General features: G+C 38.5%; 1 protein-coding gene across 1 annotated transcript in view; it reads right to left on the bottom strand.

Annotated features, from left to right (window-relative positions):
• SLCO5A1 (solute carrier organic anion transporter family member 5A1) overlaps positions 1-24,406 on the bottom strand; it is a 66,577-nt gene that overhangs the window by 36,485 nt on the left and 5,686 nt on the right. The window lies entirely within an intron of this gene.

Raw genomic sequence — 24,406 nt, forward strand, 5'->3', positions numbered from 1 at the left:
GTATGCAGATTCCATCCTTTCTGGTCCCATCCTCAATCAGACATGCTGAATACTAGACTGCAGCAGCTGAAGAAACATAACTGAGTTGTTACAGATTGGGTTTCCATGTTACCTGTTATAGTAAATTATATCTCACAAATAAAATAAGCAAAAAGAAATCATTAAATATGCCTGATTCAACCAAAATAACTTGAACATTTCCATCTTACATTTTGTAATAAAAGAATGAAGAAAAAGAGCATTCTCACAAATAAAAAGAAAGCCTTATTGCAGCAAAAAAAAAAAAAAATCACAGAAGCTACCACAAAAGGCAAAACTGCCTATACTAAAAAATCCTGCCAGACCACAAATTGATTACAGTTTTTTCACTTTTTAAGTCATTTTTTTGTAAACACATTTTTTGTTTTTTATGAAACTGCAATTTTGAGTAAATAGATTTTGCTGAAGTCCTTTTCACATAATGATTTTCAGAACTGTGTTCACTATTTAAATTTATTCCAGCCATGTTCCCTACTGAATTGATTGCAAACAATTCTCTGTATGCCTAAAATGCTCCATCAGACATTGAAACTCTGTTCCTTAGAGCAAGTGGTTAAATAAATCCCACAGTAACTGTTACTTGCAAAATTCATGTCATGAGGAAGAGAAAAAAAACAGCTATCTTCACACTCCCACAACCAATAATAAATTTTGTTCTACAAATGTTTGCTTGGAAAATTTATTCAGACAACTACAGCAAACTCAGATCTCTAAAATCTTTAGAGAGGGAACACAAAAGGAGTAAAAGACTGACCTAATCCATTCACTTCAGTATTCAGAAAAAATACTTATACTGCATTAATTCAGCTTTAGTTCCACCACTGAAAGCAGCAAAATGCAGCAACTGCTTAGGTTTCAAAACACTACCCAAATTGTGTACTTTGTACACCTGGAAACTTCAGAGGGTTTTCCTTGTAAGCCAAAACACTGCACAATAAAGATAAAGGTAACACTGTACACTGTTCCCCTTCAGAGGAAGAAATCCTGTTGGCAATATCAGGAGTATTTTAAAATTACTATATGCTGGTCAGGCTTCAAGACGTATTTGTTTTAATATAACTTACAGGCAAAATGTCACTTTCTAAGTCTTTCAGAAAACACAGAGCCTCCATGATCCCGGTCAATGGCATGAGCAAGTGTCAGCAGGTAAGTTCTTGAAACTGCCACTTTAAGATACATTGCAGCATCTTTTTCAGCATCTTATAATGGTCACTATCAGAAATTGGGCAACTACTGCAAGAAACTGATTTAGACTTATAAATGGGACTACACATAGAGCACAGCAAGCATAACATTTCAGTGCTTCAAAATTAGGTACCTGAAAGAATCTGCACCAATCTTTCAAACCTTGCTTTGGAAGGGAAGGGCAAACCAGCTCCATAAGTCACCCTGGCAGGCTACTCAAGGGTCCTGAACCCTTAAAATTCTCATCAAAGCCCTCACAGCTATATTCAGGAATAAAGACTTTTTATTCCCAAGTAGGCCACCAGGATTACTGGATGATATAGAAAGGAAACTAAACTGGAAAGAGATTCAATAACTGTGTCATCAAAATTGTACCTGCTTCACAAATAAAACATCCTACAGAGAACAGTTTCAGATTTTTTCCACCTGGAACACTAGAAGGTCTCCAGTTTCTGGATGAAAGAGGTTCAAAAACATGTAGATGATGTATAAGCACCATTGTTTCAGCCTTCTGCCAGGGATTTCAGCTAACTCTTTCTGGTCCTCCCTCTTCAGGCCATGATCTGGGATCTTGACCTAGGGAGTTGCACAGATGTAACAGCCAAGACCTTTCAATGGAAGTAACAAACATTTTCCCCCTATCAGGTGACATGCTGGAATACTGTGATGCTGAGGCAACGCACACAGTACCCAGCATAATTTTTTTTTAATCGAACCTAAGGAAATCCAGCATTTGTCTTACAACCTCATAGCCATAGGCTTGACCGGTGCTTAGATTTGCAAGTTGCCTTACTATTTCTAAGTCACAAAAAGCTATGCTGTAAAATAACAGTAATATGTCCTTTCCAATGATAATACAAAGGTGATGCACATTCCATGAGTTAAAAGCTCTACTCCAAACCATAAATCATCCTCAACAGATAAAATGAAGAAACTATTGCTTATATAGACACATGGGCTACAACATCAATCTGAATCTCTTCTGGTTGGGTTGCAGTGGAAAGCAAGATTGCACCCCTCTGAGTTCCTGCCATGCAGGAACTCAGCATTAGCCATGCATATTCAGTGCTGACAAGTCATATTACAATTCTGTGGGAACATTGGTCTCTCTAGGAAAAGTACACCTGCAGGTCACCCACTGCTACCCAACTTCACAGGACTACAGAATATTCTGAGCTGGAAGCCACCTGCATTCCTAAGTGAACAGCCCACACAGGGATCAAAACCATGACCCTGGTATTAACAGTACCATGCTCTAAACCAACTGAGCTGATCTCAAGATGCCTTAGAGCCATCTGAGACAGCCAACACAACCAGATCAGACTGGACCTGGCAAAAGCTTTTCCTCAGAAGTCTGTTGTAGCTTGCTACTGCTGCTGTCATGTAGGATCCCAAGTCTTCAGAAGAAAGCACAGGTTGTTTTACTAAAATTACATGGCCTTTAAAAAAATACTATTTCAAAGACCAAAGACCTTGTGGATTCTTTAAAGCCTCCCTCTTCTCCAAAGATCTTAGTGTTGTGGTTAAGAGTTTCCATTACTAATTGTCTTTCTTCCTCTGGGTGTACTTTCTCTTCAGTGATGAGGGATAGCCTTTCCCAGCCTTCCCAAGCCTGGTCTTTCAGATCATAGCTCTACCTCTGACACAGACCATAGGTAAGTAAAAATATCCTGGTTCAGAGAGAATTAGTTAAGCGTCCATTTTCACCCAAGATATCTAGCCATGGCAATTTTAATTCCTTGAAGCTTTGTACTGGAGGAACTTCACTGCCTCACTGAGTATGTCCTCAGCATGGCGTATCTCAGGCTCCACACCATACTAGCAAAGTGGTCTAAACTTCAAAACTGCAGCTGGCTGTGGCTAGCCAGGCTTAGCCATAAGCTGCCATCACAGCTAAGATGCTGGATGGGAGAGAAAAGGGAAGTCAGAGAATTAGTAACCTAATTACATAAGGAATTTACCTATCCATGTGAAATAAGATTAAACAATGTCATTCTTCACCACAAAGTTATCCTGGGACATGCTGCAATGAATGCTGCCATTCTGACAACATTTGACAAAATTATTATATTGTCAGTTGCTTTATTCATAGGGGATTCCTCTTCAACAGGAGAAAGCTTTACATACAGCTTATTGTAGCACAGTCTTTTTGACTACAATAAAATGAGCTGAATCTTTTAGGGGTCTGAAAATCTCTGTGTTCACACCAAATGCATGAAAAATCTTTGTTGACAAAGAATTTTATTTTTTTTATCTACCTACACTACCAAATTTAATGAGACAGAGGTGATAAAAACATTGTGAATGTCCTTCAAAAGACATGCTCAGTAGGCTCTGTAAATGGGAATATATAACATGTCCCTGTAGCACCTTCAAACGTGTATGTGAGCCCTCTGACTGTGCCTCTTTATATTAGCCATGCCAGTAATTAGTCACAAGTCACATATTGTGCCTAAGATGAACATAAACTACACATTAGTGAGCTACAACAGGTTGGCTTCTGGGCTCCAAAAAACACACTTTGGTTAAAAAAGTAAAAACAAAGGCATGTATTGCTCAGTCCCAGTCACCTCCTCTGTGTGCACACACATGTCACCACACAGAGTTTATCATGGGAGGAGGAGGAACATTTCTCAAAGACCCCATTGTCCAAATCTTGGCAGCACATCACCATAGTTCAACTGTTCATTTCATACATGTGTCACACAAGCAGAATTTGACCTTTATTCTATTTTCAATGGAAGTTTAGAATTTACAAAATCCTGCAAAAGCTACAGGGTGCATTCTGAAGGTATATTTTATATATGTATAAATGTATATTGATTTGCTATTGTCAGAATAGTAAAGCAATTTTAATAGATTTTGCAGGATACTTTTTAGTGGTATAGAATTATAAATCTTTTGCATATGTAGATTTCAAATTTTTACTCCAAAATCTTAACTATCATTAGCATGAGGGTATTGATTGGAAAACAGAGATACAGAGGACAAAATTATCCCGTATAGTCATGAAGTACAGTAGTAAGTCCAGAAGTGTAATTTACTTAATTGAAGCAGTAACTCAGTGTCTTCCAGGCTGAACAACACTCTCATGAAAGAGCAGCACAAAGAAGAATAAAAACAACACCAGAAAGAAAACATTCATGTGAATTTGCAAGGAAAGCCCTGTGTTTAGAAATTACTTGTTTACAATCTGAGGACTGAGTTTAACAGAAATGCAAGATGAACTTTATATAATCTTGAATACTTATGTGTCAAGAAATTTAAAGGGCTATAGGTTAAAAAAAATAGTTGCAGGGTTACCACCTGGAATTTTCCAAGCAAGAGAAGCACCACCAAGCTATGGTACCATGGCATTCTCTCCAGTGCTACCAGCAGACATTTCCTTGGAAAGCTGTACTGTGCTGTCGCTAGGGAATGAGCAGCACTGTTATTTCTCTAGGGTATGAAACAGGTTCTGATTTCTACATAGAACAAAGCTGACAGGCAGAGGTTGCTAAAAGGAACAGATCCCAGCTCTCCCCTGTTCTTCTCATGCCACAGCACTGTGATGGGATAGCAAGGATCAAGCATAAAGGAGCTTTCAAAGAAACACTGCTCCCATTCATAAGGCACATTTACCTCATTCTGTCTAATTTCACCACACACAAGCTACCCCAAAAAACATAAGGTTTAACTACTCTTTTAAGCCTGAGGACACAAAACTGAGTCGTGAGCAGAAGCCAGGCAGACTTCTCAAAAGCTTTTAAGTCAGGAAACCGGTTCACTTCCTTCTTTTCATCACGAACGCACAATCAAACATATCTATACATGCTTTAGGATTTTCCCTTTAATGTGGTTATTTGCTCCAAAACAATGCTTTGAGCATTACTGCAGTTCAGATAATAATGTCCAGTTCACATCTTTAAATCACTTCCCTTCAAAACATATTAGTGTTACCATGACTTTAATAGTCTCTCAGATCCAGTGTTCCACTCAAAACAATAAACAGAGCAACAAAGCTACTTCAGTAGCCTCTCTTGATCTTTGTATAGAATATGTTTGTCACTATTTTAACAAGCAGATTCCAGAGATCTGGAAGATAAATTTATAGAGAAACATAATTAAAGCATCATTTTACATGCCTACCATGGAAAAGAAAATGAATGGTCCAGCTTACCATTCCATTAAAAAATTCTGGAAGTTAAATTAAATAAAACATGTTTCAATTTTATTTAAGTGACTTTCCAACATCAGATGAAAAGAGTCAGATTTTTACTTTTCTCTTACAGCTTTATTACTAAGATATCATTTGTATTAAAACAGGTATCATTCCCTGATTTAAACAGCTACACTGCTTCATGCTTTGTACTCATCATTTGTGTTTCATGTTCTAAAACATTATAATCATTTTCACTGGATCCAATTCTACTATATCCATAAAAACCCAGGAAAGCAAGCCCAAAGAAAACAAGCTAAAATAGGCTGTCTGTCCCAAACTGTACTTCTTGAATACATTATCACTGCAATGCTGCTTCAAGTTGCTGCTATGCTGTAGAGCCACAGTGCCTACAAAAGCAACTCAATTTCAAAATTTCACAGACTTAATACTTGTCTTTTGTTTACACTACCAGGTGTGTGCATCCAATCAAAAATCCTGGAAAAACACTGAAAACACTGAAAATACCAAAGAAGAAAAGCCTATACTTGTACCATGGTATTTTAGCTTTACAGATACTTGGCTAAAGAAATTATTGCCCCAAGGAAAATTATTCCAGTGCTTAAAATGAGTCTTTCTTTATTCCTATAACCTGAGAACTGTGGAAGTAGAAATCCCAGGGGCAACTGAAGACTGTCCTATTCTTTAGAGACAACTGTTTTTCTTGGAACACACAAATATTACTTGGGGGTTTTCACCAAAATCTGTCTTTTCTCTCTTTATATTCACCTATAAATAAACATTTGCTAATAATATTATCAAGAATGACTTATGGGTAGCGAGTAAATACGAAAAGGACACATCTGTTGAAAAATATTAGTGAAAATGGCTGCAATTTCTGAGTGTAATTTCCTATCAGTGTGGTTACCTGAATTAGACAACATGCACAAAGAAATTCTTAGATCGGATAAATAAGCAAATCAGGTTTTATCAGCTTTACAAGCTCTTAAACCAATTCTAACACAAGAATCTTCTGGCAATGATGGTATTCCAAAAGCACATACAACTAACTTTAAGCATATGGATAGTCCCCACTGATGTAAATTGTTTGCATTACCAAAGGTAAACACATCTATACTTGCATGATCAGAACCCACTGTTCTGATATCCTTTACGTGAAGTCAAAGGCATTGGTAACCTATATAAATGTCTGGGATTTTTTTAAATAGAAGTGTCAACAACTGCTTAAATGCGTGAATAACAGTGATCTTTCTTAAAACTCCCTTTTTTTTTTCCATACACAGGAAATTTTGATATGGAAAAGTACTGTTACTGACATTTAGGTCTCAGACAGATGCACACACTCACTACTTGTGCTGAACAGAGTCAGAATGTCAGAAGAGATGCAAGAGAAGGCACAGCTCTGCTCTTGGCTGTTACTTTCTGGAAATCAGCTCTCAAAAATGCTCCACATCTTTCAAGCTTTTTATGTTTATGTTGGTATGTTGCATTATAAACACAAGGTAATATATCTCAAGTAGTTGACAAGGCATGAATTCCCCAACTGCGAGTTTTAAAAAGCGTAGGTTTCTTAAAAACGTTTTCTTTTCTGAATAGTAAGGCAACTAGACAGAGACGCTGTATTAACACCTACTCACTCACTCCTTGGTCCCTTCTGAACTCCTGGTCTGTCAGCATCCCAAAGTTCTGATTACTCAAAAGAACAAAACAATGAAACGTCATAGAAGTAGTGTCCATTTCCATACAGAAAATTATCTATTGACTATAACTATTATTAACTAAATCATAAGCAAGCTACTACTCCAAATTATTTTCAAAACCTTTAACTAATAACTGGTTAGATAATTTCACTGTATTATTTCCCATCAATTCAAACACTGGGAGTTAATTCCACAGCAGAGAATTTCACATTAAGAGTATTCTTGAAGAAGGCAGGATCTAGCACTTCTGCACTAAGACTCAGTGGTGTTCCTACTAGAAGGACATTGAAGCTGTTGGCTGTCTTCAAGATACTGAAGCAGCCTCTTGACTCAAGGTCATGTCAAATGGGAATATCTCATCTCTGCCTTTTAATTGTTTGGCTTTGGGGGTTTTTTAATGGCTTGGCAGTTGAGGCTACATATACACATTTAATTTTCACTGGGGATTATCCCCAGGCACATGCTTATAGACTCTGTTGATCTCAGCTTCTTAAAAGTGATTTTCATGTCCTTAGCATTACTACTAACTGCACTAACTACACAGCTGTAAAAGTCCATAGCTACAAGATCAGCAGAGCCCAGCCCAGAAGAGTATTTCAGAGTTTTTTCATTATGATTTATTTTTAATTTGTTTTACATCATGTTCAGTAGTCTAAGAGCACAAGCCAACAGGAATATATTACTCAGGTCCTCTTGTCTCCCTGAACTGGGAGAATGTACCCACTCCCAGAGGAAAAGCAAGGAAGTGCCCTGTGAAATTTATTAGGCACAGAACCAGACTTTAAGAGTAAGCCATCATGAACCATCAGAAGAACCACCAATATGCACCAATTCCTTAACAAAATCTATATACACTAAGTACCCAATATCTATGGATGTGGGCTTTTACTGTGCACAAAGCAGCTAATGGCACACAAATACCTGTTTTTCAGAGGAAGGTTTGATATGCATTCTGTTATACTTCATCATTATTCAAAGTCAGGTTCTCTGTGCCTAGGAGAGAAAATGTGAGGAAGGTGTGGAAACAGACCAAATATCTACTGAAAGGGAATGTTAGGTGCTGGTACTAAGTGCAATAAATATATATATATGTATGTATTTTTCATTTTTGCTTTGTCCCACCAGCAAGAAAACAGAACAAAGAAGAGGAAAATTACTTCAATCATATTCCTTCAGAATTAATTTCCTTTCAAAAATTGGTTTCTGCCTAGGAGGCATAGGTTAATTATTGAAAATGTTGGTGATCGTTTTTCCCTTCACTACCTCTTGCTAATAGACTGCAAACAAGGGCAAGCCACACAGCATTTCTCCTTATTTTCTTTGTAAATTGCACTTACATTTTCATCTTTCAACTGAAACAACAGTAATTACACTTCACTACTCATATCTGACTGAAAATCTGCCTGTAAGCAAAAGCCTATTATTCCAGTAATTTGCAGATGACCCGTTGAGTTTTAACATCTATTGTATTGCTAAAAAATTATTTTTCTACATTCAGAAAGGTTGAAAGCTGCAATAGCTTCAATAAAAATAATTTAAACAACAACTGGCAAAGTGAAATGCAGAGCTGTATAGTCATATTTGAAACAATACTGAAAATATTATTACAGGTCAGAGTCTGAAAAACAATTTCATCCATGTGTAACAGTTACAAATTGAGGAGACCGTTTATTTTTGCTAAAGGACAATACTACTATTTTATGAAAACCTCCAAAGCTTCAAAATACAGTCTTTATGTTGATAGGAACAACACTGTTTGGGCACTTTCATGAAGCTGGAATTAGGGTGAAATGTTTGATTCTGGAAAGAAAACTTGAGCTTTGGTTCTGGGCAAGGATCTCTCCTGTTTTCCACAGAGGAATCATAAGACAGACATGAAAGCTCATTCATGTTCTGCTTGGGGACAGAAGAGTTTCTTGCTGTAGCACCAAACTGAATCTCTTTATCCCAGCTATGGAAAAATGTCTTTAAGCAGTGCCCCAGCAAATCCTTCCTTCCCCACGGTTAAGGAGCTAATGGGTGCCCCACCATGGAGAAACAAATTGTTCTCAAATGACCCTGACTCTCCTGACACAGCCCCATGAAACAGGATACAGAAGCACCAAGCTGCTGCTGCTGCAGATCCCTGAAAATATCCTCCTAAATCTAATCAAGGGACATGAATAGAGATATTCAAGAATATCAGAGAAAATTAAATTGAGATCTCAGGGAGTCATGGAAAAAAAAAGAGGTGAATACAGTTTTGTAAGAAACTGAAAGACAGGAAATTAATTTATATTTTTGTTTTGTACAGAAAATCACTACAGACATCATTTGTTAGTAACAAACTGATTCTATAAATAAATATGATTCTATGAATATATTTCCTTAGACCATTTTAGTCAGGTCCCAAAAGAAACAAATTTATGCCTCATGAGGAAAGGTAGATATTGACATGCAGTGCCAATAATATAATAAAAATTACAAAAATATTTTAGTTTGACATTATAAGTAATGTATTTTACATGGATTGCTTTGGTTTGATCTTGTCTAATGTGCCAAGCAAAAAAATATATTTTTTAAAATACTAATCTGTAGTCCACTATAAAGATCAAAATAATTCAACAGAAGTTAAATCTACACAAAAAATCCCAAGATCACTATATCCCTATAATCAAGATTTAATTGTATCATAATTTGTTAGAGCAACATTTTTATCAGTGTTATTAAAAGGCATAGTTTCAATACCATGTGTAACTTCAAAAAAATCACTCTAACAAAAGCTTCTCCTTTTGCAAATTATAATATTATAGCAACATCTGTCTTTCTTTTAAGATATAAACTATCACTGTGATTTACAGCTGCATTTGCAGCTCATTCCCAGTTCCAATAAGATATGTTAATATGTTAATAAAATACAGAAGTATTATTAACTTGCAGTGTTGGCATTTCCAAGAGAAAACTATCTATATCACAGGAATCTTTCCAAGATTATTTCAAAATACCATATATGGCTGACTTACAAAATCTGAAAAATTTCTAATCAGCTAAAGTTACTTTCACTAATTAGGTAATTTAATTATTCAGCCGACATGTTTTAGAGAAAATTGCCAATACCCTTTCATTTAGCCTGCAGTTTAAAAAAAAAAAAAAAAAAAAACATTGCTCATTCTGGCTTTTTCTTTCTTTTCTCAGTAGAATTAGACATGGCAGCCTTGTTTCTCAGATTAACAGATTATTAAACATATTTTTATTCTTCAATAGTAAAAGATGCTTTCACAGACATGAAAAATGTGGTGGCTAGAGGCTACATAGAAATGACTTTCCACCAACTTTAGACACACTTTCATGGCAGTAACTTTTTAAACAAAATAGTTAACTCTATTATATTCCTAGGGACATGGCAGTTTCTCTCTTTGTTTTAAGCTATACGGTTTTATATAAATAGAGCTTTGGATAGGGATAACACTGTAATGAAATCTGATTGAACACAGATGTCAGAGTAAATGAACATAACAGTCCTTTCTGGCCCAATAAAGCGTGAAATTATCCCACCAATTCTCTTTTTGTCTCCGACACAGTAGATTTTGCAGTCCTTACCCTTTGCAAAGAAGGATGCCAGAAGATGAGAATCCTCTTCACCTTTTCTTCTGGGCTATGATGCCTTGAGACACTTCCAAAGGCCTTACCCTGCTAAGGAAGGGGCAGAGCAGCCCTGTGCACTTTGCCACTTCACAGATGCATCAGCTGAGCCTTTAGCAGAGGTAGTCCCAGCATGGGCAGTGGCCTCAGGAGTGGCTGCAGCAGCCAAGGAACCCCGAGGCTGTTCTGAGCCACCCTTGGGCATCCCTCTCTGCCACAGTGACTCTGAGAGCACCAAAGAGCAAAGACATCCCAGAAAAACTGACTTGGAGCTGGTACTGAACACATAGACACTGCTAAGGCAAGTTCAGGAAATAACATATGAAATACCAATGAAAATCAAATGTATTTCCTGATGTAGATGTTGATCACTCAAGCAACTCAGTGACCTTTTCTTGCTAGCATCTTTGTCCATTTGCATCCATTCTCATAGGGAACATGTTTTCAGTTATTTACACTAGGAAGATTCAATTGGAAGCTTACACTTATGTACATAATCTGCAAACTATCATAGCTTTCAATCAATTTACCACAAAAAAGCAATTTGTTGAAACTCTAATCTTATGTTTGCAAAGAAAATTCAGTTTGAGCCCTAAATCCCACTGAAATTCACTGAAAGACAGGTCCCTTGACTTCCCTAAGTCTCCTTGGGAAATTTTAACCTCAGTTATTAAATTATTCTGACAGAGAGAGAGAGAGATTGACAAGGAAGTCCTGAAGGAATGATACTGGAGTTGCTTGGAATAACCATGATTGCAAGTGTTACCAATGGTCTCTGCTGCTGTCAGAGCTTTTCCAAGTCTAATGAAAATTGATCTGGCATCTTTGCATTCTATGGGAGTTTCCTACAACATGTGACAGAAGAGACATGTCTTCACACACTGTTGGATCCTTAAGTACATGTTCAGATTCATACTGATGAATTTGCCAACATAACATGTGGAAGCCCACAGCTCATAGACAAAGAATAAAAATGTCCGTCACTAAAAACTGAAGCACCTAGTACTCCTCTAAAGAGCACGTACTACATTTCTATACTGCATGTTATACCTAAGTGCAATTGCTATCTAACGTAGAGATCATTTTAAGAAACTACTTTGTCATAAGATTCATTTATGACAGTGCAGACAGAATTGCAACAGAGCACTCACAAATATTTATTAAAAACATACATTTGAAGGTGCAAAGCCTTCATCTGTCTCTTGTACAATGACTGGTTGTCACAATCTGAAAGTTAAAAGAATCAAATACAACACTAGCAAGAAGGGTTCTAAATTTTTCAATCACTGTTTAAATTATACTTGCTTCTAACAAACCCTGCAAATAAAAACAACCTACAATAAAAAATTGCCTCAAGAACAAAAATATCTCTGTCACATTCCCTTGAACTAAAACTGTTGTATAAATTATTTATGTATGCTAACAGAACATGCTTAGATCCATATGTTTATATCATTACACAGATAATTGTATCTGACACATGCCTATCCCTAATCCAAATTGCAAGTCTCCAATAAACTTTAAAAAACATCCCAAGTCTACTTCTGCCATCAGTGTTCACACTATATTCAGACCACAAATGGATCAGGCAAATCAAAACAAGTTTACAAAGGGTCTCTGCAGCACTTTTGAGAAATGCAGACCTTCAGCTCCTATAACCTCTTACACAGGTGAAGTTCTTCAGCTGCTTTTATGAAGTATATCATGATGACAGGCACAGAACACAGGACTCAAAACACTGAAAACTTGGCACAGTAAATTCAGCTTTGAGATCTCTCACAGTAATTTCCTTTTCCATGCAGCAGCTCACCTGCTGCATGCCTAAGGTCACACTGCATGTTACTCTGGAGTAACATGGCCTTGCCTAGAGGCCAATTCTAACCCCCAAGACTGTGTAAACCCTTCTCAAACACATCATGGCTGCTCCATTTGTTCTCCCAAACTCCATAGCTACTTGGCTTATCACTTTCTAAGTGATTTGTGGAGCTTTTCTGAGCCAGAGACACGCTTACAGAACCAAGGCTCTTGCTGGTTCAAGCACATTTAAATCACCATCTGCTAACTCATAAAATAAACTACTCAAGCAAATGTTTCTTTCAGAACAGACAAATGATAGTAACACGGCATTATGCTTTTCAAACACTAAAACTGTTGGGAAAAGATTAGCAACTGAAAGATGCAAACAGTGCAGTGACAACACCAGCAGAGATGCGGCAGCAGAATCAGACACTTGTTCCTAGCTAACACAGCTGAATAACCAAACTAAAATGTTACTTCTTAGTTTCATACCTGTGAAACTGTGTAGGTAACTCTAACAGCATGCATCTCCTTTTCCAGTGGAAGAACAATTCAGAGGTACTGCCCCAGGCTTTTCTCTTCAGGATATTTAGCACACAGTTGATGGGCACTGCCTTTCCTAGCCATTTTTTGTGAATAAGTCCATTCATTTCTGTTGTACCTTTAAAAATGTCCATAGAGAAAGTATTTTGACACAGTAATTCTGTTTGTTTCCATAAAATCACAGAAAATATGTAAAGTTTCAGTTACAGAATTGACTCAGAAGATGTACTAAAAACTATTTGCATAGTTTTAAACAAAAATAAAAAGTAAAAAGGTTAGATCACACCATGTTATCCTTTACATTGATGTGATACAGGAAAAAACCCCATGGAAATCTATGAAATGTCTTCAGATTTGCAAAGAAAGAAACAAGAAGGAAGGCAAAACAATCAACTCTTAAAGAATGGAGCTATTACCCCTCCTGCACTTATAATAAATAAAACCAAGCTATAAGCACATGCACAGGCAGCCCTGTGACAGTGGAGGTATTGACCCCTGCAGACACTCATCAGCTTTATTTATGAGGGGAAAGAAAAGCCAGGCTTGGAAACAAGCCCTTCCCCACTGGTGGGTCCAACACTGGTTCCCATTAGCACTGGTGAATGGTGGCATCCTGCCTTGTGGCTTCACACAGCTTTTTCAGCTAACATTTCTGCAGGATCCCCTACTTCCATTTGTTGCAATATCTAAAAAATAGAATGCACTATTCCGTCTTCCTATTCTATTCACTTATAAATGAAAATTATTTGACTTTTCATTGTAAGAATAATGTATTTGGAATCAGAATAAACAAATACCTTATTGGATTGCAACATCCATCTCCCTATGTGCTACTCAGTGAAAGAACAGCACTCAATCTCAAAGATTATTCTACACTATTTTTATTTTTTAGATCAGATTCATCACTGCAGTATCCAAAAGCAGATTACAAACACTTCAGCATGAATATAATTTCTCCTGGTTTTAAGAAAAGAAAATGAAATGTTTGAGGTAAGGGAGGACAAGGTGAGTTTGGCAGCATCCTAGGGGGATGTCTGCTTGTCTGTTCAAAGTGCAGGGAGAAAAACTCCTACTGCAAAGGAAAGAAAGGGAGCATTTCTATTATCAGGGGTGACCAATCCCTGTCATATTTTCTTCATTTATCACTTTAGCACTCATTTTCAATACTTAATACTGTGTAAGACCAAATGGCTTTTATATTTGGCTTCTATTCTACACAAGCATCAAATTTATGAATAATGTATTACAATTTACTACAACATAACCCTGAAAATTTGTATTTACAAGTGTGTAGGAAGCTCATCAATGGATAATGTAACTGTTAGCTACGGCGTGGGAGTTTCAAACAGCTGTGATAATAGAGGGGGAAAAACTTCTTGAGAAAATATTCCACTGAAAAATATGCAATGAGGAAGCCATTGTTCCAAACGTGGTATTAAAGAAAAAGCTTCTCTTCCAAAAGACTAAAAATACATGAGCTATTCAGCTAAACACCTCATTTCAAGAAAGTCTCTGGCTAAAGGAATGAAAGTTTCTGGATTAAAAATCCAGATGTTTGTGGCAGCTGCCTCTTCTGTGGCTCAGGTGCTGTGTGGGATTTCACCCCTGTGTGTGCTGGGTTCTGAGAGCCACTCGCTCCCCAGTGCCCTGGCTGTTCCACCCCATCCCATGAAGGCTGGCAGACACAGACAAACTGCAGACTTGGCAGAACCTGGCCCTGGCACCCATGTCAGAGCAGCTGGAGGTGTGCTCAGTGCCAGTCACAAAACCCTTGAAGGCACACTAGGGAAGGGCAGCAGCCTACACCCACAGCACAGGGAAAGGAGCAGAGACCCCTCCAGGCAGCACATCCCACAGAAACACAGCTGCTGTTGACAAAAGCTAAGGGACAGCCCGCAGGGAAAACAGCCTCCAGATCCAATTCAACTCTAAACTAGCACTGCAACGCTCAGCTAAGCTTGGACTCAATGATTTTAAAGGTCTTTCTTCTCCAATCTGATTCTATGATTCCACATACCATGTAAGCTAGCACCTCAGCAGTAACAATGTTCAGCCAGAGAGCCCCAGAAGACTAAGGAAACAAAAAGCTGTGCACTTAAAAATCCATCAAAACGGGAAAATCCAAGCATTTCTGTTCATTTCTTCTTGTAACATAAATAATTATTAAAGGCTGTGACCCTCATCCAGTACTTTTCATTTACTCATTGGAGATAGTACAGATTAATTACCTTGTTATGCAAATCGTGGCAATATGGTAATTTGCAATAAGAATACTTCAATTGCACACACACTGTACTAACAGGCAATTAGTGTGATAAAATACTGTATTAACTGCAATATGCTATGGAAGTTTGCTCCCAAAATGGAATAATGAAACTGTTTATAGAGATAACCATTAACAGAAGAGGTGACACAGGGATACTTAAACACAGGCAATATCTAATCAAAACTAAAGTTTGTAGACTACAACTCAAACTGGATTATAATGGTGCTCCCGCACAAAGAGTAAATCATAGAGATCATCCTTTGATCAACATACACTGCTGAAACCCATCAGAGAAACATTTATAAATATAAAAACATGTAAGCCTGAAGCCACAGAGCTGGTATTCTCAGAAGGAGCAAATGGAAAAAAGTAATCCTCTCCAGCATACCAGAGTCCAGGTATGTCTTCAATGATGTACTAGAAGAAAACAGAAGCAAGAGCTACATAGAGAGGTGACCTTCAAACACATGGGATTTTACTTGTCTTTTCCACACAACAATGAATGGAAGTTGAAATGAATAAAAATTGAGAATTAAATAGCAAAATGCATCTCAAAACGTCAAGCTGTACAAATAAGTATATATTGATAGCTAAACACTTTTCCATCAAAAGTAGTTTTGCCATCAAACTCAGATTAAAAAAAATAGCTGCCAAAAACTGTTTTCACAATGGAAAAAAAAAAGGTTTATTTTCCCTTAATTGGTTTGGATACTTGAAAAATGCTTAATAAACTACATGCCTTTCCATTATTTCAGATTACTTAAATGTAGTACAAAAATCCCAAGAGGCCTTGTTATCTGTTTAAAAATGAAAAAGCTTTACAGCTCAGACCCTGCTCTCACTCACTATTAGGTGTACCTCTTTACCTCCAGGAGGAACATGTCACGGTTAGTTGTAATTTCTTAACTTTTCTGGAAAGCTTTACTAAATCTAACATTCATTAGATGCCAGGTTTGAGAAGCACAGGAGCAAGGCAGCAGTAACCTACCATGGCTCTGGTCCTCATAAGCACAAAAGTATTAGTATTAATTAAATGCCTCCAAACCTCCCTTTCTGCTCTGACTGTGCTTGCTGTCGAGCTAATTGCTTCTCTCCTCCAGCACAACTTAGCCTGTCTGCCCTGCTGCAGAACAACCAACTTCAGGTTTTCTAAATGGGATGAATACCCTGCAGACAGCAACTCTGATTGCTTCAGATCTTTTCAGGGTTACTTGTAAGACAACTGAAATGTTTCATGCAGACAAAATGATCTTCAGATTTTTCTTCATCTGAAGTTTTCACGTTAGGAAATTAGCTGAATTATAAAACTCAAAATCTCTGTGGCCCTTTTAAAGCAAAAGCATCGATTAGAAAGATGAATAGGAAAGTCTTGATAGCAGCTGACATCACCATTGCAAAACAGCATTTGCAGGACTTAGGACTTATTTAATATAAAGATCAAGAAGTACTGAAGAATCCAGGAGATATGAGTAACAATTACATTTATTAAAAAAAAAATCTCAGGACTGATGGCACTGACTTGTGCTCTATTATTACTTACTTGACAATCCCACATAAGAGGATTACTGTCTATTTTGGCACGATGTATAACGAGTATACAGCACATCACCAAGGGGTTGTATCACACCTGCACATATTCTTGAAGTCAAATCTCCCACATCTGAAAACCACCAGCTGTCAGTTCCCTGAGCTCCGTACCATTTTGTTACTCAAAAAAATCAGGGGAAAAAAGAGGCAAAAAAGTCAATCAGTCTTTTTAACAGGAGTGCAACACAGACTAAATTAAGGGCAGAATTCTTGTATCATTCTTTGGCCCCCTGCACATAAAAATAACCCATGTTGCTCCTCACACTCTATCCTGATTCAATACAAAAGCAGCAGACAGCAGTCCTAAGGGCATCCAGCAACTCTCTGACACAGTCACAAGGGTTACATTAACCCTTCTTTTCTAAAGCTATGCTACTAATTCATCTAATGTCTCCAAAAAGGCCATGAAAACTGGGACAAATCCGGCACTAGAAGAATTGCTGAGCCCCACAGTTGTATTTTGGAGAAATCCTAATGCTCAGACCACAAAATAATTGATCTGAGCATCCTATTAAACTAGACAAGGGAAATGTACTACATTCCTAATATACTGCACCGTTTTTTCCTGTCAAGTACAATCCAAACAAAAAGCAGCTGGCTTATAGTGTAAGATGCCCACCTGCTAATACAAACGTTATGGCTATCAAACTCTTCTAACACAACCACTTATCAGTCCTCTCACTGTCCCTGCAAGTTACATCTACTCTTCCTAGAGAACATGGTCACCTTGGACCAGCAGTTAAGAAAAGATTTCAGTATGCAAACCTGGGCAAACCATAAGATGTTATTTCTCACATATCCTGAAACTGCAACACATGATAGATTCCCCTCCTCAGTCTCCATAACACTCAAGGTAATTATAAAAACACAATATAAATCTGACAATAAAAATATGGAGTTTTCGTGAAAGCGTGGCACTGCACCAGACCCATGGTAAGCTCTTCTTTCTGTAGGATTTAAATTTGGAGTGTGGAGATGGCGGGGAGGATGAAGAGGGGAATAAGCATGAAAGGATGTTAATTATAGATCTATCTGACAATACACAGCTCTCTTTCACCTTACCCAAACACTTAAAATTTATTATTAGTTAGAGAAGAGAGTAATTGCTGCTATAATGACAGTGTAGGAAGTCTTAAAATTATGATAATTCATACATTCCTCCGTTTTTCTCTGGTTAATTGAATCTCTTATCCTTAGTGCAGATGAGAAGGCATATATGTACCCTAAGCTTTTGTCTCACCAGACTTAAAAGCTCTTTTCAAGGTCTTTCCCATTAGCTGGCCTGGCCAGTATTAGTCCATCAGTTTTACCTCACTTCTCATAGAAGGCTGATCTTCTTTTAATTATCACAAATGCATGGGGGCAGTAGCCTTAACCACTCTTTTTATTTTACTTTTCAAGGCCATATGCATCCTATTTGTTGTCTGCATACAATGTGCTTCTGAGTGTCCAAAGCTAGTGCAACAGTAAGAACAATACATGACCCCATCTAAGCAAAAATCAATTGCTAACAAACATCAAGACAAGCAAAAGCTAATGAGGTCTTTTCTTATACTTCTCCATAGGCTGAATCACAAAGGTACTCCTAAATGCAGAGAGCACTCCGAGAAGCGCTCATCTTCCTCCTCCCAGAGGTTCTGGAGAAGCCTTGAATAGGAGTAAACACACAGATACTACTGCCTACTTTGCTTGTGCAGTCAAAGAAATTCACACCAGCCAGCTCTATCCTTGACATTATAATCACAACTTCATTAAGCTGTTCAGTCTCTGAGGTCAAGGACTATATAGAACTTCTATACATCAAAATATACAACTGTACAGACTATATAGAACTTCTATACTTCAACAGCTACTAAGGAACTATAATTTAGATTACAGCTCTTCCTTCAAGCATCAATTCAGCCCTCAGCTATGCTTTTGAAAAATTATTTATAGTACAGCATTTTATTGCAATGGTGTACTGCCAAGTTCAGAGTCTTTTTATTCCCACTGTGTAACGGGACTAATATTCCTCCAGTAACACAATGCAGGTGTGGTAATAAACTAACAGTTATTTGTTTCAGATAACCCCCAAATCCCACTTCTTTCAGTAGGCCATGCTACTAGCAGATGAAACAGGATTTTTAAATTCTTATTTTAGGCTAATCATATAACTTACCAGATAAATGTCTACACTGATGTCCATCAGCACTACTATACTGCAGACTCAAAAAGCTCAGGTGCTATTTTCACCTGTGACTATAAAAATTCCCTAGGGATACCTTCACCATTTCTGTCACTAGACAGCTGTATTAAATCAAACTGATATGCACTGCCCATCATATATACAACAATTACACACTGTATTATTATGTAACAAAATTTTAACTTTTTTTAAATGGGAGGATTATTACTGAAGCTATTTGTGCTCTAGGTTATGCTCCTCATTAAATCTCTTTTTCCCTCACTGGGATGAATTAAGAAGCAGAAACATAAATTTAGACTAAAAAATCACAAGGTAAAAAACTATTTTGCTACTAGTTTTTAGACTCCAGCTACTGAAATGGCAGCCATCAGTGAATGGCATGGAGAGGCACTTTGGGGAAAAGTGGAAAATTGTGCTCTGTGAGGAAGCATGGCAGAAGCAAAGCTTCTCAGTTCTCTACATTGCCAAAACTCCTCAGCCTTATTAGGAACTTTCCTGAACCCCACAGACACTTCCAAGCAGCGTCTTCAGCCCTTCCCATGGGCTCCAGATACTGTCCCTGGCAGGTGCCTCCTGACCAGAGTCCATTCTAGCTTTTTCCCTCACTGCCTTGGAACACCACAGAAGAGGCACTGACAGTCCCATGCTGCTGAAACCTAACCTCCTCTTCTCCATTTTTCCTGACACTTTTTCAGCTGAAAGTTACAACCTAACCAGCATCCACAGGTTATTCTGCTCACGAATTTCACATAGGCTCTGAGCCTATGAGCTGATTCCTTTGGAACCTTTGATGGAAAAGACTGTTTTCAGTTGTTTCACAAAGCAAAATCTACTGAGTTAACAGCTCAGCTGAACACAGCAAGCTTCTCTCCAAGTACGGGGAGAGCTCAACACACAGCAATGTCAGATAACATCTTCCAGAGTATTTCCTTTATAGATATTTGTAGATGCAAATGAGGATTGCTTGACACATTCTGTTTAAGTAATCACAGGTTAGCAGCCACCACAGCAGAGCTCAGAGTTATTTCGCTGTCTACTTTGGATTATCTGCAAAAATGCATTACTTGAAAGGACTTCTGGGGAGGTCGGGTATTCAGATTTTAATCTAATCAGAGAATGAGAAAACGAGAAACAGGAACCAAGGTGTGACTGAAAGCACTTGACTTCAGAAGCACACCAGCACTTTTCAGTGCCTACATGACACCTGAAGTCAACAGCTGTGAAGAAATCCAGGACAAACACTGGAGTAAACTACAGCTTAAGTATAAAATAGCAAATCACAAGGTATCAGAAGATACACTCAGCTAATATATGCATTATCTGAAATACTCTGACTCTAGAGGACAGCTTAATTAATACAGAAAGGAAAAGGTACAATCACAGGGGAACCCTGCTAGGTTTCTAGTTTTTGTCACTTCGAAGAAGTTGACTGAAAACAGGTAAGTATGGAAAGGTGTCACTAATTTACAAAAGCTTGCTAAATTCAAAAAACTGAAGAGCTGGTAGCTGATTTCAGAGCAGCTGGATTTTAAGAAAATCACTGCTGAGACTCCTGAGGATTTCATTCTAATCCCGTAAACATCAAAGATAAAAGGTGCAGAGGGCAGCCACCAGATGGAGGTTCTTCTGTGCACAGTGCAATGTAAGTGAAGTGTTAACGTCAATATAAGCAAGGAAAGAAGTGGAAGCACTGAAAAAAATACCCTGGCAAGCTAATGAAAATGAAGCAAGCTGCTGAAAAGAAACCTGTACTGAAAATGGGGAAGAGAATCAAAGCTGAACAGTACAGGAGCAGACAATTAGTGGAAATGCAGCACTGTTTTGCAAGCACTTCACGTAACACAATTCATCTACCTGCTTGTCCAAATTACAAGGAAAAATGCACATGGGTTTTTTTCTGATTTCATCACCTTCAAACTCACCACAAAATGTAATTCATACCAGAGCATGATGTTTTTCACTGGTGTAATTTGTCTTTGCTGCCAAGTAACCTGTTTACTTACATGAGAGATAATATTTTCTGATTAGATTATCAGGTCTAATGGCAGCATAAAATAACACTTGAATTTCTGTCTGCACTTCCTGATTTCTCAGGTAAGAACAAATTCCTTGTGGCAGAAAAGAAGAGCAGTTGAAAGCCCCAAGTTTGTTAGCTCTCTTGTTAATGCTGGCAGTGTCTAAATTTCTGGCCTTGTGACAGCACAACAGATGCCCAAACTGTTCAGCAGCAGAGCAGGACAGAGCCCATACATCTCCATGCTGCTGAGCACTGATATATTTGTTCCCATCACAGGAAATGTCCTATTTTTTTCTGGGCACTTGGAAGGAGTTGAAGTATAGATTTGGCTGACTCAGTTGAAATCACCCTGCATGTGCACTGCAGACCTGTCTGCTGTCATAAGTTTGCTCGCTCCAGCCCATGTGCCCAGATTGTCCAATTGAGTTGGGGTAAAACAACCACAGTGCTTAAAAGCATGGACAGCAGGAATCAGCCAACAGTTTGCTCCCTCTTCCAACTGTGCCATTTCAGAGCTTTCTGATTACAGCACTAGTAAGTCCCAGCATCTCTGTAGCTGCTGAGGAGGTTTCAGAGACACCTTTGGACTTGGGAGCTGAAATTCTGACAGCTCTGGTGACCATTCACAGCAACACAGGTGACCAGGTTGCCCTGCCCTCAGAGTCCATGTGGCACTGCCCTATACATCAGCATCCAAGCCAGAGCTAGCGCTTACTTTGACCTTTTAGTCAAGAATGGCAAAAACTGCCAGAGGGAACGAGCTGAAATACGTGCCATTTCTGCATGGTGGCTTCTCAACTGTTTTCGAAATAAATAGGAAAGGCATGTAAAAATGACAAAAAAGGAAAATATTCTTTACAAGAAACAAGGGTTTTAAAAGTGTTATCAGAGTAAAAAAGATTTCATAGAATTAAAACAAGAGTGTGAAAGTTTAATATTATTTAGTTTTCTGTTCTTTTAAAAACCATGGATAAATTTCATTCATCTACTTTAAAAATCTGAATGTTTAGATGCTGGCCTCCAGGCTCAAACAGAAGGCTGAGACTCAATTATAAAATTGCCTTTATTTTCTGCACAACTAAGACAGAAACCCATGTGTCTTTGAATGACAGTACAGAGAAATCCAGTCTCCTCTCTTTTGACTGCATAAGCACTTTCACAGCAATTAAGTCCTCCCAGGTGAGGCAGCCACTGAATGAAAGTTAAGGCAAAATGGATGAAACAAAGCATTTCTAATCCACCTGCAACAGGAGTAGTTACAGTGATCCTTTCGAAAACAGTCCAGGTATCCAGCAGACAGCTAAAGTTTCCAGTCCCCAGGTAATCAGACACTAGATCCCAAGCCTTCAGTTCTGGGCAAAAGCTACAAACAAGCTGTTACTTAAAGGCCACTTTCATGTCTAGGCTTCCAAGCTGCTCCAGGACCACCGCAGGTGGAGACACTTGTCTGCACAAACCAGCCCTGCAGCTGAGCTTGACAGAGAAGGGAGCCGCCCTCCAAGAAAACACTATTCCCAAGCTCAAGCAGGTGAAAAGGGCACTGTCAACCTCAGAAACAAAATGCTAACCATTCTGACAAAAGCTAAGCAAGGGAAACAACTGGGCCTGGGAATTCAGTGAGTTTCAGAACTCTGGATCCAACCCAGTTGTTGTCCTTCAATACAAAGACAAGGAGAAAATCAGGGAAGCATGTGCATAAGTGTCTTCTCGCTCGTCAGAAGGACAAAGTGCATTTTGCCAGTTACTGGAAGTGATGCTTTGTCAATACAGCTGTTTGTGAACAATGCCATAGCTCATGGCAAGGACACAACTGGAGAGACGCAGAAAGTATCCCTAAGAGGCAGAGCAAGTGAAGATGTATCACTCACGCCATTAAATCCTGCAGGCAGAAAACTTCAGAGCAAAAGCCGCCCCCCACTCTTCACTGAACTCACTGTATGTACGAATTGCTTAAACAGATAAAAAAACCCAGCTTCACTAAGTGCTTAAGAAAATTATATCTAGGATTACAGTATGAAAAAGATGTATTGGTCCATCTACAGAGTAGGAAACTAAAGTGAAGAAGAAAAGTAAGATCTATCTCTCTATTTCCTTGGTTACAGGAAAGGATAATAAAACTGCACAGTGCCACTGTAAGTAATTATTAGGAACTGTGCAGGAACTGTGCCAGCTGCCTGATCAGCATTTTAACAAAAAAAAAAAAAAAAAAAAAAAAGGGATGCTACAGAATGCCAGAGAAGCACACACCTTCTAAGTGTTAAATCAACTGTGGGAAAAAGCAGTATAATCCACAAGCACAAACAGGGCTGCAGTCACTTCACCTGCATCCTAAGATGCTCCCTACCTGCAGAGAAGAGCACAGCAAACTCAGCCTTCTGCTAGTGCTGCCTAGCTGCATGTGCAAACAAAACAAGTATGTTTCACACATACATTTCATGGAATCATAGGACATGCTGAGTTGGAAGGGACCCACAAGGGTCATCAAGTCCAGCTCATCACCAGAGCATCCCCAAGAGTGACACCATGTACCTGACTGCACTGTCCAAACGCTTCTTGAGCTCTGTCAGGCTGGGACTGTGACCACTTCCCTGCGGAGCCTGTTCCAGTGCCCAAACACTCTCTGATTGAAGAATATTTTTTTAATATCCAACCTAAACCTCCCCTGACACAATATCGGGCCATTTCCTTGGGTCCTGTCACTAGTCACCACAGGAAGAGATCAGTGTCTGCCCCTCCTCTTTCCCTCACAAAAAAGTTGTAAACTGCAATGATGTCTTCCCTCTGCCTCCTCTCCTCCAGGCTTAACAGAAGCTGCTTCTTACAGGGCTTCCCCTCAAGGCCCTTCACCATCTTCATCACCCTCCTTTGGATGCTCTCTAATAGTTTAATATTGTTTTTATATTGTGGTACCCAACACTGCACACAGTGTTCAAGGTGAGGCCAGTGCAGAGCAGAGGGGGACAATCCCCTCCCTTGCCCAGCTGTGCCTGATGCACCCCAGGTCTGTACAAAAACAGACTGCTGATGGATTCAGTCTTAGTGCTTGCTCTGCATAAAACAAGATGCGGCCTTCTCTCAGATAAAGTAAAATCATGTATTTGAGAAATAAGCTTGGCAAACTTCCCCTTTACAAGGAAAATAGAGCAAGTAATAAAAATTACCGGTGAACACCCCCTTTGCCACAATTTTGGATTGAAAAAATCTGCCTCTTCGCAGGCATGTAGTAAAAATAAACATACTATTTCTGTAGGGTTTACCAACTATAGGGATCAATGCTGAGAAAACCCTGTAGGAAACTAGCCTTTTT

This window comes from Cinclus cinclus, chromosome 1 (assembly GCF_963662255.1).
Source record: "Cinclus cinclus chromosome 1, bCinCin1.1, whole genome shotgun sequence".
Lineage (NCBI taxonomy): Eukaryota > Metazoa > Chordata > Aves > Passeriformes > Cinclidae > Cinclus > Cinclus cinclus.